This window comes from Cherax quadricarinatus, chromosome 69 (assembly GCF_038502225.1).
Source record: "Cherax quadricarinatus isolate ZL_2023a chromosome 69, ASM3850222v1, whole genome shotgun sequence".
Lineage (NCBI taxonomy): Eukaryota > Metazoa > Arthropoda > Malacostraca > Decapoda > Parastacidae > Cherax > Cherax quadricarinatus.
In genome coordinates, this window is record NC_091360.1 from 1123783 (window position 1) to 1139853 (window position 16071).

Below are 16071 nucleotides of genomic sequence, written 5' to 3' on the forward strand. Positions count from 1 at the left end.
TGGAACACCTGGAACGGAACAAAATTATAAATGAAAACCAGCATGGGTTCATGGAAGGCAAATCCTGTCACAAACCTTCTGGAGTTTTATGACAAGGTAACAGAAGTAAGACACGAGACAGAGGGGTGGGATAATTGCGTTTTCCTAGACTGCAGGAAGGCCTTTGGCACAGTTCCCCACAAGAGATTTGTGCAGAAGCTGGAGGATCAGGCGCATGTAACAGGGAGAGCACTGCAATTGATCAGGGAATACCTGACAGGGAGGCAACAACGAGTCATGGTACGTGAAGAGGTATCACAGTGGGAGCCTGTGACGAGCGGCGTCCCACAGGGGTCAGTTCTAGGACCAGTGCTATTTTTGATACATGCGAACGACATGATGGAAGGAATAGACTCTGAAGTGTCCCTATTCGCAGTTGATGTGAAGTTGATGAGGAGAATTAAATCGGATGAGGATGAGGCAGGACTGCAAAGAGACCTGGACAGGCTGGACATGTGGTCCAGAAACTGGCTTCTCGAATTCAACCCTGCCAAATGCAAAGTCATGAAGATTGGGGAGGGGCAAAGAAGACCGCAGACAGAGTATAGGCTAGGTGGACAAAGACTACAGACCTCACTCAGAGAGAAAGACCTTGGGGTGACCATAACACCGAGCACGTCACCGGAGGCACACATCAATCAAATAACTGTTACAGCATACGGGCGCCTGGCAAACCTGAGAATAGCGTTCCGATGCTTTAATAAGGAATCGTTCAAGACACCGTACACTGTGTATGTTAGGCCCACACTGGAGTATGCAGCACCAGTCTGGAACCCACACCTGGTCAATCACGTCAAGAAGTTAGAGAAAGCACAAAGGCTTGCAACAAGGCTAGTCCCAGAGCTCAAGGGAATGTCGTACGAGGAAAGGTTGAGGGAAATCGGAGTGACGACACTGGAGGAGAGAAGGGTCAGGGGAGACATGATAACGACATACAAGATACTGCGGGGAATAGACAAGGTGGACAGAGATAGGATGTTCCAGAGCGGGGATACAGGGACACGGGGTCACAACTGGAAGCTGAAGACTCAGACGAGTCACAGGGACGTTAGGAAGTATTTCTTCATTCATAGAGTCGTCAGGAAGTGGAATAGCCTAGCAAGTGAAGTAGTGGAGGCAGGAACCATACATAGTTTTAAGAAGAGGTATGACAAAGCTCAGGAAGCAGAGAGGGAGAGGACCTAGTTGCGATCAGTTAAGAGGCGGGGCCAGGAGCTGAGTCTCGACCCCTGCAACCACAATTAGGTGAGTACAATTAGGTGAGTACACACACACACACACACACACACACACACACACACACACACACACACACACACACACACACACACACACACACTTGCACACAACAGTAAGAAAACAACGGGAAGAGTCTTGGAATTAGGGAAGGTGATCCATCCTCGGTGGTTACCATTGTTTGGGAGACCTCCATTGTTATTTTGGTTGGAAAAGTGAGAGGCATGCGGGTTGTTGGACACGGAGGAGTCGGAGGCTGGGGGAGAGTTAAGGGTATGGAGGGGGACTAGATAAGAGAGTGAGGGGGAAGGCGGGAAAATGAAGAGGATAGGCAAGGAGGGATAAAGGGATGAGGAAGCGTCTGGTAGAATCAAGAGGGAGAGAGGATGAAGTTAGGACTGAAAGAGAAGGTAATGGGGAAAGCAAAACACGGTAATGGATTAGGAAGGATAAGAGAGATTGTATAAGGATGCGTAGGGAGGGAACTGCGGCAAAAAACAAGTGTAAGGACAAACGCTGATACAAAGTGAAGATTTTTTATTTGATATCTGTTGCAGATGAAGTCTGGGACACGAGACTTGCCGTCGTCAAGGTCACTACTGTGACTTGTCTACTTGTGTATCGTCACTACTGTGACTTGTCTACTTGTGTGTTGTCACCACTGTGCTTTATCTACTTGCGTGTTGTCATCACTGTGCTTTGTCTGCTTGCGTGTCATCACTGTGCTTTGTCTGCTTGTGTGTTGTCATCACTGTGCTTTGTCTGCTTGTGTGTTGTCACCACTGTGCTTTGTCTACTTTTGTGTTGTTACCACTGTGCCTTGTCTACTTGTGTGTTGTCACCACTGTGCTTTATCTACTTGTGCGTTGTCACCACTGTGCCTTGTCTACTTGTGTGTTGTCACCACTGTGCTTTGTCTACTTGCGTGTTGTCACCACTGTGTCTTGTCTACTTTCGTGCTGTCACCACTGTGCTTTGTCTACTTGTGTGTTGTCACCACTGTGTCTTGTCTACTTGCATGTTGCCACCACTGTGCCTTGTCTACTCGTCTGTTACCTCAAATGTGAAGGAATATTCGACGTAGAGTGATGAAGGCTCCTGGCTACCCACTCCACAGACCCTCCACAAACCCTCCACAGACCCTCCACAGACCCTCCACAGACCCTCCACAGATCCTCCACAGACCCTCCACAGACCCTCCACAGACCTTCCACAGACCCTCCACAGACCCTCCACAGACCCTCCAAAGACCCTCCACAGACCCTCCACAGACCCACAGACCCTCCACAGACCCACCACAGACCCTCCACAGAACCTCCACAGACCCTCCAAAGACCCTTCAAAGACCCTCCACAGACCCTCCACAGACCCTCCACAGACCCTCCAAAGACCCTCCACAGACCCTCCACAGACCCTCCACAGACCCTCCAAAGACCCTCCACAGACCTTCCACAGACCCTCCACAGACCCTCCACAGACCCTCCAAAGACCCTCCACAGACCCTCCACAGACCCACAGACCCTTCACAGACCCACCACAGACCCTCCACAGAACCTCCACAGACCCTCCAAAGACCCTTCAAAGACCCTCCACAGACCCTCCACAGACCCTCCACAGACCCTCCAAAGACCCTCCACAGACCCTCCACAGAACCTCCAAAGACCCTCCACAGACCTTCCACAGACCCTCCACAGACCCTCCACAGACCCTCCACAGACCCTCCACAGACCCTCCACAGACCCTCCAAAGACCCTCCACAGACCCTCCACAGAACCTCCAAAGACCCTCCACAGACCTTCCAAAGACCCTCCACAGACCCTCCACAGACCCTCCACAGACCCTACAAAGACACTCCACAGACCCTCCATAGACCCTCCACAGACTCTCCAAAGACACTCCACAGATCCTCCACAGACCCTCCACAGACTCTCCAAAGACACTCCACAGATCCTCCACAGACCCTCCACAGACCCTCCACACCCTGTACAATGCTTCCAGACTTATGGGACACCCTGTATTGTGTTACCTACAGATGTTCTCCTGTTTGGTAGTTCAGCTCCTAAGCCTCTGTGCGTCCCTACGCTCCTGCGCCACCGTCCACAGGATGGGTGTGGCGGTGCACAATAAACTAGCAACTTCTTGGTCATAATCTTAAAATTATGTGATAAGAAATAGAAAACAGAACCCTAAGTGGTCAGGTCAATGGTGTTTTTCCTTTCTTTTTCTTCATGCCACAACGTTTCTCGTTGCTCTCTACTGTTCCAGTTCGTCCCTTTATATTCCTGGAAGTCGTCTCGCAGAAATAAACTTTTCTGTTGTTTTACCTGCCGGACACTCTTTCAGTTGTATATATTACTACTGATTTTAAATGATTAAATCAGTTAGTTATAGGTGACAATTGGCTGCATATGGTGAGTATAGCAGAATTCTATTCACCTCAAGTACAGTGGTCCTCAAATTGGGGGCCGCGCCCCCTCAAAGAATGAGGATGAAAGCAAATAAGTTTGTAAATAAATCACTCAAGTACCTGGTTGAGATGATTACTGAAGCACTATGTAGCTTTATTACTGAAGCTGACCACTTTAAACATTGACTAAGATAAATAAAACATTTTTTTAATCTCTTTTGTAAAGAGAGATATTATGTGATATGTATTTCCAGATCTTCACTGAAACATACTGAAGTTTTTAAACTGATTTTGAATGTAACAAAATTTAACTCTGGTATGTCACTCTTTCTTGCCTGCTTTTTGCTGCCCCTGCCCGGTGCGGTGCTGTTCTGCTGGTTGTGCCCTCTGGTGCCCGCTGCTCTGTTTTGGGTGGGCCCCACCATGCTGCTGCTGCCCCTGCCCTGCTGCTGCCTCTGCCACTGCCCGCTGCCACTGCTCTGTTGCTGCCCGCCACTGCTCTCTGCCCGCCCTCTGCTACCGGAACTGCCATGGGGGTTTTGCTCTGCTGCTCTTCACTCTTCCCGTTTCCCCACTGCCCCGCCCCTCTCCCCTGCTCTTTGCTCCCTGGGGCTGTTTCTGGTTATTTGCCCGCTTTTCTGTACTCTGCCTGCTGTTGCCACTCTTCTTTGTGCTTAATGCTACCCGTTTGCTGATTTTTTGCTGCTGCTATTTTTTTTTCTGTTTAAACCCGCCTTTTTTTCTTTGCTTTGCTACCCCCTACTATTCCCCTTTTTTGTTTCTCTTTTTTGTTCTTTTTTTTTTTTACCACCCCTTTCTCATTTTTACCCCCTGCCCCCAACCCCCTTTTCTAAACACTTTTTGCTAGTTGTTGGGGCTGGGGGTTACTTCTCTCCAAATGCTTGCGCACTGCTACTCTGCTCCTCTACTCTGCCCCGCTACTACTATCCACTCGGCTCTGCAACCTTTTCTACTTTCCAGGGTTCTTTACATTTTTTCTCTCTTTAACTCTCTGCTCTACCCGCTACTGCAAATGCTACTCTTAAAAATCTTTCTATGCTCTCATAACCTCTGCTGCCCCCTTCTGAATTCTACTGCAGCCCCCACTCTCCACTGCTACTCCCCTACTGCAAAAAAAATTAAATTTAAAAAATGTGGGTTTTTTAAAACACTTTTTACCCCGACGTTCATAAAAATTAAAACTATAAATTGGAAAAGATCGATTACTTTCTCATAAATTAAACCGAATCATCTCCTCCAAAAGGGGCCCCCCAGGGCACTTAACACTAAAAAATTCAACCAAAACTTTATACGTCAGCTCAAAACTAAATTTTTTGAGATAATTTTTAAATTTCCCTAATTAAAAGTAATTTTAATATATGTATACATAAAATATATATATATATATATATATATATATATATATATATATATATATATATATATATATATATATGTATATATATATTATATATATATATATATATATATATATATATATATATACATATATATATACATATATATATAAAATTATATATATATATATATAAAATATATATATATATATATATATATTATATATATATATATATATATATATACATATATAAAAACACACACAATAGTATCATAATTTCTACAGAGGACCCCTTCCCGGGAAAACATTCGGGAGGCCCCCCTTCCGGGTTTTTTGGGGGCGGCCCAAAATTTCCGGTCCCGGGGCCGGGGGCTGGAGGTCCCCTTTTTACACCAAATTTGGTTCCGGGTTTTACACCCCCCTCAGAAATGCCCCGCCCTAAAACAATACCCCCCGGGCCCAAGGGGGCCCCGGGCCCCCCCCCCCGCCCGAGCGCCCCCCCCGCCCCGCCCCCGGCCCCCCCCCGCGCCCCCCCGCCCCGCGCCCGCGCCCCCCCGCCCCCCCTCGCGCCCACACCCCCCCCTCGCGCTCTCCTTTCTGCGCCTTCTGCAGCGTCTCCCCGGGTCCCCCCGCGCCTCAAAAAACCTTCCCTTTATCAAATTTTAACCCCCCAACCGCTGGTAATATCAGAAAAGGGAATTTTTTTTCAAATTTAAACCCCTGTTTATTTTCCCGGATGATATGTGAAACAATTGAGTTTTTTGGGGTGATAATTCCCCTTGTATGTTTAACCTTTAAAGTTTGCATTAATATCCTTTTATTTTTTTGCCTCTAAAAACCTTGTCCTTTCCCCCCAATAATTTTGCTCATATCAATTTTTTCCATATATTTATTTTTCTGTAGATTTCTCATTATTCCCTATCTTCAAATTCTTTTGCGGGATATAATGCCTCTTGGGTAAATTTTTTTCGAGCCCCCATAATCAATTTTATTTTTCTAATATAATTGGGTCATATAATTTTTAAAAACCGAAATTAAATTTTAGAAATAAAACGAAAACTTTAATCCTACTTGGCCAAAAAGACGTTCACCATCTCCCCCTCCTTCATAAAAAAAAAACAAACATCCCCCAGAGTTTATATCCACCCAATATGATATCCCCATGTTTTTCTCCTTACACATTTTTTTATGAAAAAAATTGTTTCTCACTTTTTTATTCCTCCAAAAAAAAAATGCCCATTTTATTTAATAAATGCTTTATTTCTGTTAAATAAAAAAAATCGATTTTTTCCTGATTTCACATTATTTTCTGATAAAACTTTAATATTTCAAAAAATTACGTCAGTTGGGGGTGAAGGTCCCATTCTTTAACTCCCCAAAGTTTCTTTGCAATAATACCAACATTGATTTAAATATTTTTTTCATTTTCCACTCTTATTTTTTGGGGAATCTTGACAAATCGGGGGTTTTTCTGGGGTTTCAGGAGGTGAGAGCAGGTGGGTTGACCTGCCTAAGGGGTAGTCTTAAACTTCCCTTTTAAAAGCTAAGATCCCACCACCCCCCCCTTCAAATTCTTCACCCCCGTTTCTTTTTCGGGGAAGTTTCGATTCATAACTGAAGTTGGTACAAGAAAAAATTCTTTCATGATTTATTAAACAATCTCGAAATAATTTTCTGCTAAAAGGTAATATAATCCCAAAAGAAATTTCCCTCTGATATAACAAATATTTTTTTTGCTGAAAACCCGATTTTTTTTACTTAATGATTTAATCTCTTCTTTCTTTTTAAATATTTTGGGTCAAAGGGTTTTTTTCCAATCAAATTCAAAATTTTATTACAACTTATGTCGTTTTTTTAAAGCGTTGTAATAAACTCTTCCGATGTTTTGCTTTGGGGAGACTATTAAAATTTAATTAATTTTTTAAAATTTTTTAAAATAATTTTTTCATTTTTACCTTCAACAAACCCTTTCAAGAATTAAGGGGAAATCAAAACCCTTTTAAAGATGCCAAATAAGCGTAATTCCGCAATTTTTTCGTTTAATATTTCGATAATATTTCTGGGGGTGGTATGTTTGGGGTTTAATTTTTGGATAAAATTTTCCCTTTAAAATCTTTTCACCTTTCAAATCTTTAAAATAAATATGTTTTAAAAGGTTAAAGGTTAATTTATATATTTTAATTTTTTTTTTTGTTTGTAAAACCCCTCGGTTAAACGGGATGATCTGCTAAAGTATTTTTGTTCCCCCAACACCAATTTTTTTGATTCGTTTCTTTTTGGATTTTCCCTTTTTTATAATTTATCCGAAACGTTTTCCTTTCATTCAATGACATTCCTTTACTGAACCCCCGGGGAGGGGTAAATTTAAACCATTTTAAAATTCTTTTCCTTTTAAAATAATTAAATGTATTGGCACTTGTCATTTTTTATAATTTACGTTTCATCTTTTAAAAACCTCTCTCTGAAGGGGCTTTTTTTTTTCCCCAAAATACATGATATAACTTTAAAACTTACTCTGGAGATAATTTGTACCTGTTTTTTTTAAACCCCCTGCCCTTTATCTTAAAAATAATCTCGATATTTCCTTCCCTTTTCTTTCCCCCAATATGTTTTGTAATGCAGAAAAATGCTCCCCAGTCTTTTCTTTTTCATAGTCCCTTTTAAAAATTCTTAAAAAAACATCTTTTAACACGAGAATGTATTTATATCCATCATTATATCGGGAAATTTTTGAAAATTCCCCCCAAATCCGGGTTAATATCACTCGGGGTTTTTTAGGGAAATTTTTTTCCCCTGAAAAACTTCTTAGGTTTAAAGAACATTAAAAAATATGATCTTTTTTGAATTTAAAATTTCCCCGCCTCCAAGGTTATGGCCCGGATCGATCTTTTTTACAGCTGTTCCCTTTTACCCCAGAAAAGAACCCCAGGATCTTTTCCCCAAAAATTAAATTTTTGTTTTCGCTCCATTTGGTATACAATTTCTAGGAACCCTCCGTAACTTTGGTTCGTGTAATGCTTCTGGTTTTTTATTTAAGGGTTTTGGAATAAAAAACCAAAGGGTGATCTTTTTATAGAGATTTATATATTTTACAAATTCCTTTTTTTTCCAAACACTTGCCCTTTTAGAATCTCACTTGCCCGACCCCTCAAAATAAAAAAAATCCGTGGCGTTTAAAACCATGGTCATTTATCTCCTCAAATGAAATATTTTTTTGAGTAACCCAGAATTGTTATTTTAGTGTCTCCCCTTTTAAAGAAAAACCATTCAGAATTTTACTGTTACTTTTTAAAAATAGATCATAAACAATAATTATTTTTTTTCATCGGTGATGCAATGACATTTTTGGGTCGATAATATCGTTATTAATTTTAAATTTATGGGGTTATCTCGAATCTTGTTCTGGGGATGTGATGTCCCCCCGCTTAAAAAAAAATTTTAGGGGAAAATTTCCGTGGTATAATTTTATTAATTTTGATAAAAAAATACGTTTTTGCCTTAAAGGAAAAAAACGGTAACCCTTGATGGATAAAAAAATATATCCGTCAGCGAATTTTTTATTTGGCAATTCAACATTTTCCCCCTTATTTTTTTAAAATGATCTAAACTTTCTTCAAGTTGAATGAACTAAAAGTGTTTACCATAGAGGTGACTTGTACACTGTAAGTCTTAAGGGGTTTTTAAAGATATATAATCTTTTATTTTAACAAGAGGACACAGTTAATATGGGGGCAGGACTGCCTCCCCAAGGGTTTTTTGTTTTGGGGTGACGATTTTGGGAGTTTGGTGGATATACGGGTTATTATATTCTATCTTGGATTTTTGTTTCCCTGGCCCTGTCTGCCCTGATTTGGGCCCCAGGTGTTATTTCCCTTAAGTGTGAACCGCATTAAAATGGCCCTGTCTTCCGAGTTAGGGGTTTTGGGAAGGCGGGGGTTGTAAAATCCCCTTGGGGTGTAAACCCGCATTCCCAAAATGTTTTGGGGGGACCCCCCAAGGTCTCTAAAGGGGGGAAGTGCTTCCATCCGTGACTGGGCTCATCTTCCCCAAAATTTTTTTTAAAATGAACAAAAAGTTTCCTCTCTTTAAAATTAAAAGGCCCTCATTTTTAAATTTTGAACCGCAAAACAGGGGAAAGGGTGGTTGTATTAAAAAATTTCCCTTTTTTTCATTTTTTAATTTTTTTTAAAGCATAAGGTTTTTGGGTTTAAATTTTTTGTTAAAACATACGGGTAAAATTTGGTTAGTGGTTAATAAGTAAAATTTTTTAAGGGGGTTTAAAATAAGTGAATTGGGGGAAAAAAGGAGATTTTAAAAAAATTCTTTTTTTTTTTTTAATTTTTTTTGGGGAAATTTTTTGGGGAAATGTTCGGGTTGGGGGTTAATAATAAAATTCTTAACGGGGGATACATATTTAAATCTTGGAAGCATTGGTGAAAAATTATCGATTAAAGCGGTTTTTGGTAATCGGGAAAGGCGGTGTAAAACCCATTAAAAGGTTTTTAAGTTTGGATAATAAAGTGGGCACGTGAGATGTTTTATGGAAGAAGACTATAAAACCCAATTTTTAAACAATTGTGATCTTTTTTTTGTGCTAGTCACCCCAAAAAAGATTTTTTTTTTTCTATTCATTGAAATCTTTAATATTTGGGTTATGAATTGGATGTGCTTATTTTGTAAAATTTAAAAGGGTAAAAAGGTTTTCCTCTTTCCCATTGAAATCTTAATATTTTTTTTATAAAATTGGATATATTTTTTTCCTCTGAAAAATACACCTGGAAATTTGTCGAGCTTAGGGGGTGAGTGCTAATGTTGGTACCTCACAATGCGGGGGTTTGAGGTACTTTTCCCTTTAAAGTGAGGGGAGAACACCTACCTCGCATGACGTATCTGTTTTGGTGAAGATGAGAAAGGGTTTTACATTCCAAAATTTTTAGGGGGTGCCCCATCAGGGGGAAAATATATTTCCTTCAACTTATAATAAAAGGGGAAAAATTATTTACATTTTATAGGGATTTTTTTTATAGAACAGATGCAGATATTATGATGATCCCTTTTAAATATCCTCAGAATCCACCCAATTATAGTTAAAAGGACATTCGTAAAAACATATCGGGTGATGTCAAAATGGGCAATTTTGTGAAAAATTTTGGCGTTTGGTTAGTAAGTAAAGGGTCTCTGAAGTATTTGATCGATGGGTGGGAAATAAAAAGAAAGATACGAGTCAGATTTTTAAGATCAGGAAGGATCTGGCTGGATCAAAAGATCAAATGGGAATCTTTCGGTTCAATATGTTAAAAAGTAATTCCAGAGTAGGGTAATTATGTAATATCCCCAGAAAGCGAGACCCAAAATATTTAATCCCGAGATTAATGATGGGGTTTTGTGTTTCTGCTTTGCCCCCCCTATCAATGTCATAAAAGAACATTCATGGCGTGATATTCATTAGGGAGTTACTACTAAGAGGGGTTTTCTTAATCCTTCAAAAACCCATAGATGATTTTCCCCCTTGCGTGATAAGTTTGGGGATATTAGGAAAAAAGGGAAAAAAAAGTGTCATTATATGTTTTTTCAATTAAAAAAAGGGTCAAGATAGGACATTTTCCATGTGTCTAAGGGAATAAGGAAAAATAAGGACATTATGTGCGCATTTTAATTGAAAGACATTTAGTTTTAATCAAAGATTTTGGAGGGGATGTTAGAACGATAATGTCAAAAAAAATGAAAAAAAGCACTGTCATAGTTGTTTTTATGAAGTTGAATACAGGAAGAGTTGATATCCACGAAGATGGATGTAAAATTTAAAAAGGTTTTTCTTTTTTCCCGGAAGGAAAAAAATTTTCCCTTTTTAGAAATTTTAGTATGCATTCCAACGAATATATCGGTGTATTTGATTTCAATTGCATTAGACACCACTCTCCCCCGAAATAAGGGGGTCCTTTATAAAGCCATTGCCCATTTTTATATTATATTTGATCGCAAAGGAGAAATAGTGTGTATAAAGGGGTTTTTAAAAGGGGGGGATGCTGTTAATCATTTTTTTTAAATTTAGTGGTGAATGGAATAAAATAAAGTTCGAAGACAGTATCCTTTAAATCCATATGGAAAAGGGGGATGAGATGAGACATGATTCTCAGAACACTTGAATTATGTGGGAAAACCCCCCAAAACCCCCAAAAACCAAAAAATAAACACCCCCTTTTACCATACTTTAAATTTTTAATAATTATTTTGGGCCTTTGTGCCGATGTAATATGCAATTTAAAGAAAAGAGAGAAATTATTGCTTTTTGTCATAACATGTCGTATGATTTGGAATAATTTTAAAAAATTGAATTTGATAAATATAACTTGGAAAACATTTTAAAAAAAGTTAAAATTTTTGAAAGTAGAGATAGAGTAAGGGTTTGGTTTCAGGATTCCTGTCTTTATTGAAAGGATCTCTTTCCCGTTGGGAGAACAACATATCCCAACAGGGAAATCCTGGGGAAAAATACAGAACTATTCTGGAAAAAAAGTGCCTCCCAGATTCTTACCTTTATTATTAAAAAAAACAAATTTTAATTTTATGATTATATTGATAGTTTAAAGAAGCTCGATAAACAATTTCCCGTAAAGATCATTTTTTTTAACTTTGAAATAGGGGCTATCAGCCCAAAAAAGATTATGAACATGCATTGAAAGTGTTTGATTGGGGAAAAATTAAACTTTGGAAATTACTTGATGTTTTATCTCAAGACAGATGTTGGTTTTTTTGGGGATTCTTCGAGGGGGGCGTAAAACACTCAAGGATATTTATAAATTAGATGTTAGTAATTAAAGTTTAAAATCATTCCGGGTTTGGGGTGCATTCCTTTTAAAACTAATGTGAAATTTGTGTGATATATTCCCATGAATTATATGACTTGATTAAAAAGGGAAACTCAGAATTTGAGTTTCCTGCACCAATTAATCAGTATTCTAAAACAGATAATCCCCAATTAACCCCCAATTTTTATGTTGGGGTGGAATGGGCATATACCCATTCCCGAAATTTTAATTCTTTGTTATGCTAGTGCGATGGTTAAGGGTCTTTACAGAATGGTATCAGAAAATTTTTCCCAAAGGCAGGAAAAAATCTATCCCCCCGATGTGGGGTTAAATTGTTTCCTTGAAGGGCCCAAAGGGGTATTGGATAGAATGTGATACCAGCACATATCCCCGAGGGAGCTAGACTCACTGATGAACTTTGCTTTTTTTATCCCCTGAATATATCCCCCTTAAATATTTTATCCTCCCCTTTTTTGAATCTATATTGAAAAAGAAAGGGGAAAGATCCCCCCAAAACTAATGGGAAATTAGTGGGCGATCATTTATCTCAGAAAAATTATTTGATCAGTCTAGAATTTTTAATTATTACTGGAACTTTTGGGGTTGGGAAAATGGGAAAAGGGTTTATACCATATATGAAAACCAACAAAAATTTTTTGAACTTTCCCTATCCAATTTTTTTGAAAGAACAGCTACAAGATGTCCCATCAAGTCAAAAACCTTCAAATTAACTATTTTTAAAATATTAAATCATTGCTGAATAATTTCAAAATAGCAAAATAGATATATCAATAATGAGAAAACATTTATTAGAGCGAAATAAGGATCCTTTGTTAAAAAAAATCACAAATTTTAAAACAAGATAAGTGATTTTACATTCAATAAAGATATATTAGGAATTAAACAAACTTTATCTCGGGTTTTCCCAAAATTTTTGAGATAGCTAAAAAGAAAATTTTATCATTTTTTTGGGATAAAGTTTTAAAACAGCATTATGGTGATGTAAGAAATTCTTTTTTACCGTGCGACTCCTATATTTTTGGGTTGAAATGAAAAATTTGTTAAACCCGGGTTAAAAATGAACCATTTTAGGTTAAAATGGATTTTTTAAATTTCAGTCCTGGCATCCCTTTTATATGATAGTAGAAAAGGAGCTGGGGTTGTGAAATCTGAAATGGTTCCATATTGGCAGTTGATAGCCCCGAAAGCTAAAATGTATTCTTTAAGATTGCTGGGAAGATCAACTACTGTCCCAAAAAAGAAGTACCTTCCCAATTTTTGCCCTTTATTAAAAAATCAAGATATAAGAATGTTTTATCAAATGTAGATGAGAATTATTCACGTGTAAAATCTTTGGTAAGTAAAAGGGGAAATATGTACCCCTTTAAAAATTTAAAAAAGAAAAGGTTTGTCAACCGATGATAAAAATATCATTTTTAATACTAAAAAAATCCTTGGCTTTATGGACACCCTGATATTTACCCTCTAAACGTAAAAATAAATGATGTATTTTTGTATAATAAATAATGAAAAAAATATTGTGTTTTTTTCCTGGGAAAAGTGTCTTTCTGATGATGAAAATTTTTTCCTATGTTATGTATCCCCTTTCTTTAATGAAATAAAAAAGGGTCGACATTGATTCAAAAAATTTTTGTGTGACGTCATTTTATTCCCCCTTTTTAATTAAAAGGGTATAAAAATTCAACACGTTGCGCGTGGTCCCAGTTCATTTAACTTTAAAAAGGGGAAAAACTGACCCCCAGTAAAACGCCCTTTTTTTTTTCATTTAACTTAATGGGGGGAAACTTTTGGTTCATTTAACAATGAGGGGGAAACTTTTAGTTCATTTTTAAAAAAAATTAAAAGGGGAAAATTTTGAATATAAATAGCGCCCTGGGAGGTTCATTTGAATGCTTACCCCCCAAAAAGGATTCCAAAAAATTTATCCGAGGGAAATTTAAAACCCCAGGGAATCAAAAACCCTTTGGGAATATTGAGAAATTTTTTTTGGGGTTGGGGTGGGGGGGGAAGGAGGGGTAATCCAAAAAAAATTGATCCAAAAGGGGGTGGGGTTTCAAAGCCCATGGGGGGATCAAAAAAAATTTATTGGAGATGGATCTTGGTTTTTCGAGAAATTTTGGAATTTGGGAATTTAAAGTGGGGGGTAATCCAAAAATTTTATCCAAAGGGGATGGAGACCCAAAAACCCCCCTGGGGGTCAAAAACTTGATCCCAGGGGATGGAGAATTTTAAACCCCATGGGGGAAACAAAACGTATTATCGGGGGAAAATTTTTGGGGGTTTGGGGGAAAGTGGGGGGGATCCGGAAATGGGGACTTTGATATTGAGAAATTTTTTGGGGGGGAAAGGGAGGGTAACCAAAAACGTCCGAGGATGGAAATTTCGAAAACCCCATAGGAGAACCAAAAAAGATCCGAGGGGATGGGGTCATGGTATTGTCGGGAAAATTTTTTGGGGGTTGGGGGGGAAAGTGGGGGGGTGATCCGAGGGAAATGGAACTTTTTTTTGAGGGAAAGGGGTTTTTAAAAGGGGTCCAAAAAATTTTTTTGAAGGTTTCAAAAGTGTTTTGAAAGGGGTTCAAGGGGGGTTTGAAGGTTTGAAGGTGTTTTGATTGAAATTTAGGGGGTTTTAGTAATAAACAGTGGTTAATTGGGGGGTCTCAAATGGGGTGTTTTTGATTTTCAGTTTGATTGGAAATGTTGGGTGTTTTTAAAAAGTGTTCAGAGTGTTTTTAAAGGGGTTCAAGGGGTTTTTAAAGGGGTTGAAGGTGTTTTGATTGAATTAGCGGTGTTTTGAAGTAGTTTGGTGGTGTAATTGGGAATTTCCAAGGAAATGTTCAAAGGTGTTCAAGGTGTTTTGAGTGTGTTCAAATGTTGTTTTTGAAGGTGTTCAAAGGTGTTCAAAGGTTTTTTGAAGGTGTTGAAGGTGTTTGATTAATTCAGAGTGTTTTAGTAGTATTCAGTGGTGTAATTGGAGTACTAAATTGTTTTTTTGGAAGTGTTTCAGTGTTGATTGGAAATGTTCAAGGTGTTTTGAAGGTGTCAAAGTGTTTTGAAGGTGTTCAAAGGTGTTTTGAAGGTGTTGAAGGTGTTTTGATTGAATTCAGCGGTGTTTTAGTAGTATTCAGTGGTGTAATTGGAGTACTAAAATTTGTGTTTTGGAAGTGTTAAAAGTGTTTTGATGTGAAATGTTCAAGTAGGTGTTGAAGGTGTTCAAGTGTTTGATTATTAGGTGTTTTGCAATGAAGTGTTTGAAGTGTGTTGAAGGTGTTTTGATTGAAGTGTTTTGATGATGTGTTTAGTATAATCAGTGTGTAATTGGGATACTCAAATAGTGTTTTGGAAATGTTCGTGGGTGTTTGGGTGTGGTGTTGGTTGTGATAGATCAGGGGTTTTAGTGTATAGTGGTTTGTTGGATCTTTTGTTTTGGAAGTGTTTCATGTGTTTAATATGACAAAGGTTAAAACGGTTTTGAGTGTGTTACAAATGTTGTTTTTAATATGTAAGGGTGTTCAAAGGAAAGTGTTGTTAAAAGGTGTTCAAAATGTTTTGACGATTATTCAAAGGTGTTTTGAAGTGAGTGTTTATCAATTCAAAGGTGTTTATGAAGGTGACAAATGATTATGAGAGTATTTGGGGTGTTCAAGTAAAGTGTTTGAGTTAGTTTTGTACTTTTTTCTGATGTGTGTCCATAATTTTGAACTAAAGGTAAAAACGAAAATGCCTATCTGGAGACTGAGGATGAGTTGAATTTAATGAAATGTGTAAGTGCAGATAAATTGAGATGTCAAATCTTATTTGAAAATTATAGATGTTTTGGAAATGTTCAAGGTGTTTTGAGTGTGTTAAATCTTATTTATTTTTAGAAAGTGTTCAAGGAATTATTTTTGAAGGTGTTCAAAGGGTGTTTTTGGTGTTCAAAGTGTTTGAGTTATTCAAAGTGCTGAGTGTGTTCAAATGATTGTAATTATGCTTTAGTGAGGTGTTCAGAAGTGTTATGAGTGACCAAGGTGTTTTTGAGTGTACAAATGATTAGCAAGTACTTATAGAGAGTGTTCAAATGATGTGCAGAGTATTTGCCAGAAGTGTTCTACGAGTAATTTAGAGGTGATTTGGGGTGTTCGAATAGTGTTTTAGGTATTTCAGTGTTGTTTGGGAAATGTATAAAGGTATTTTTATTAATTATTCAAAATAGTTATA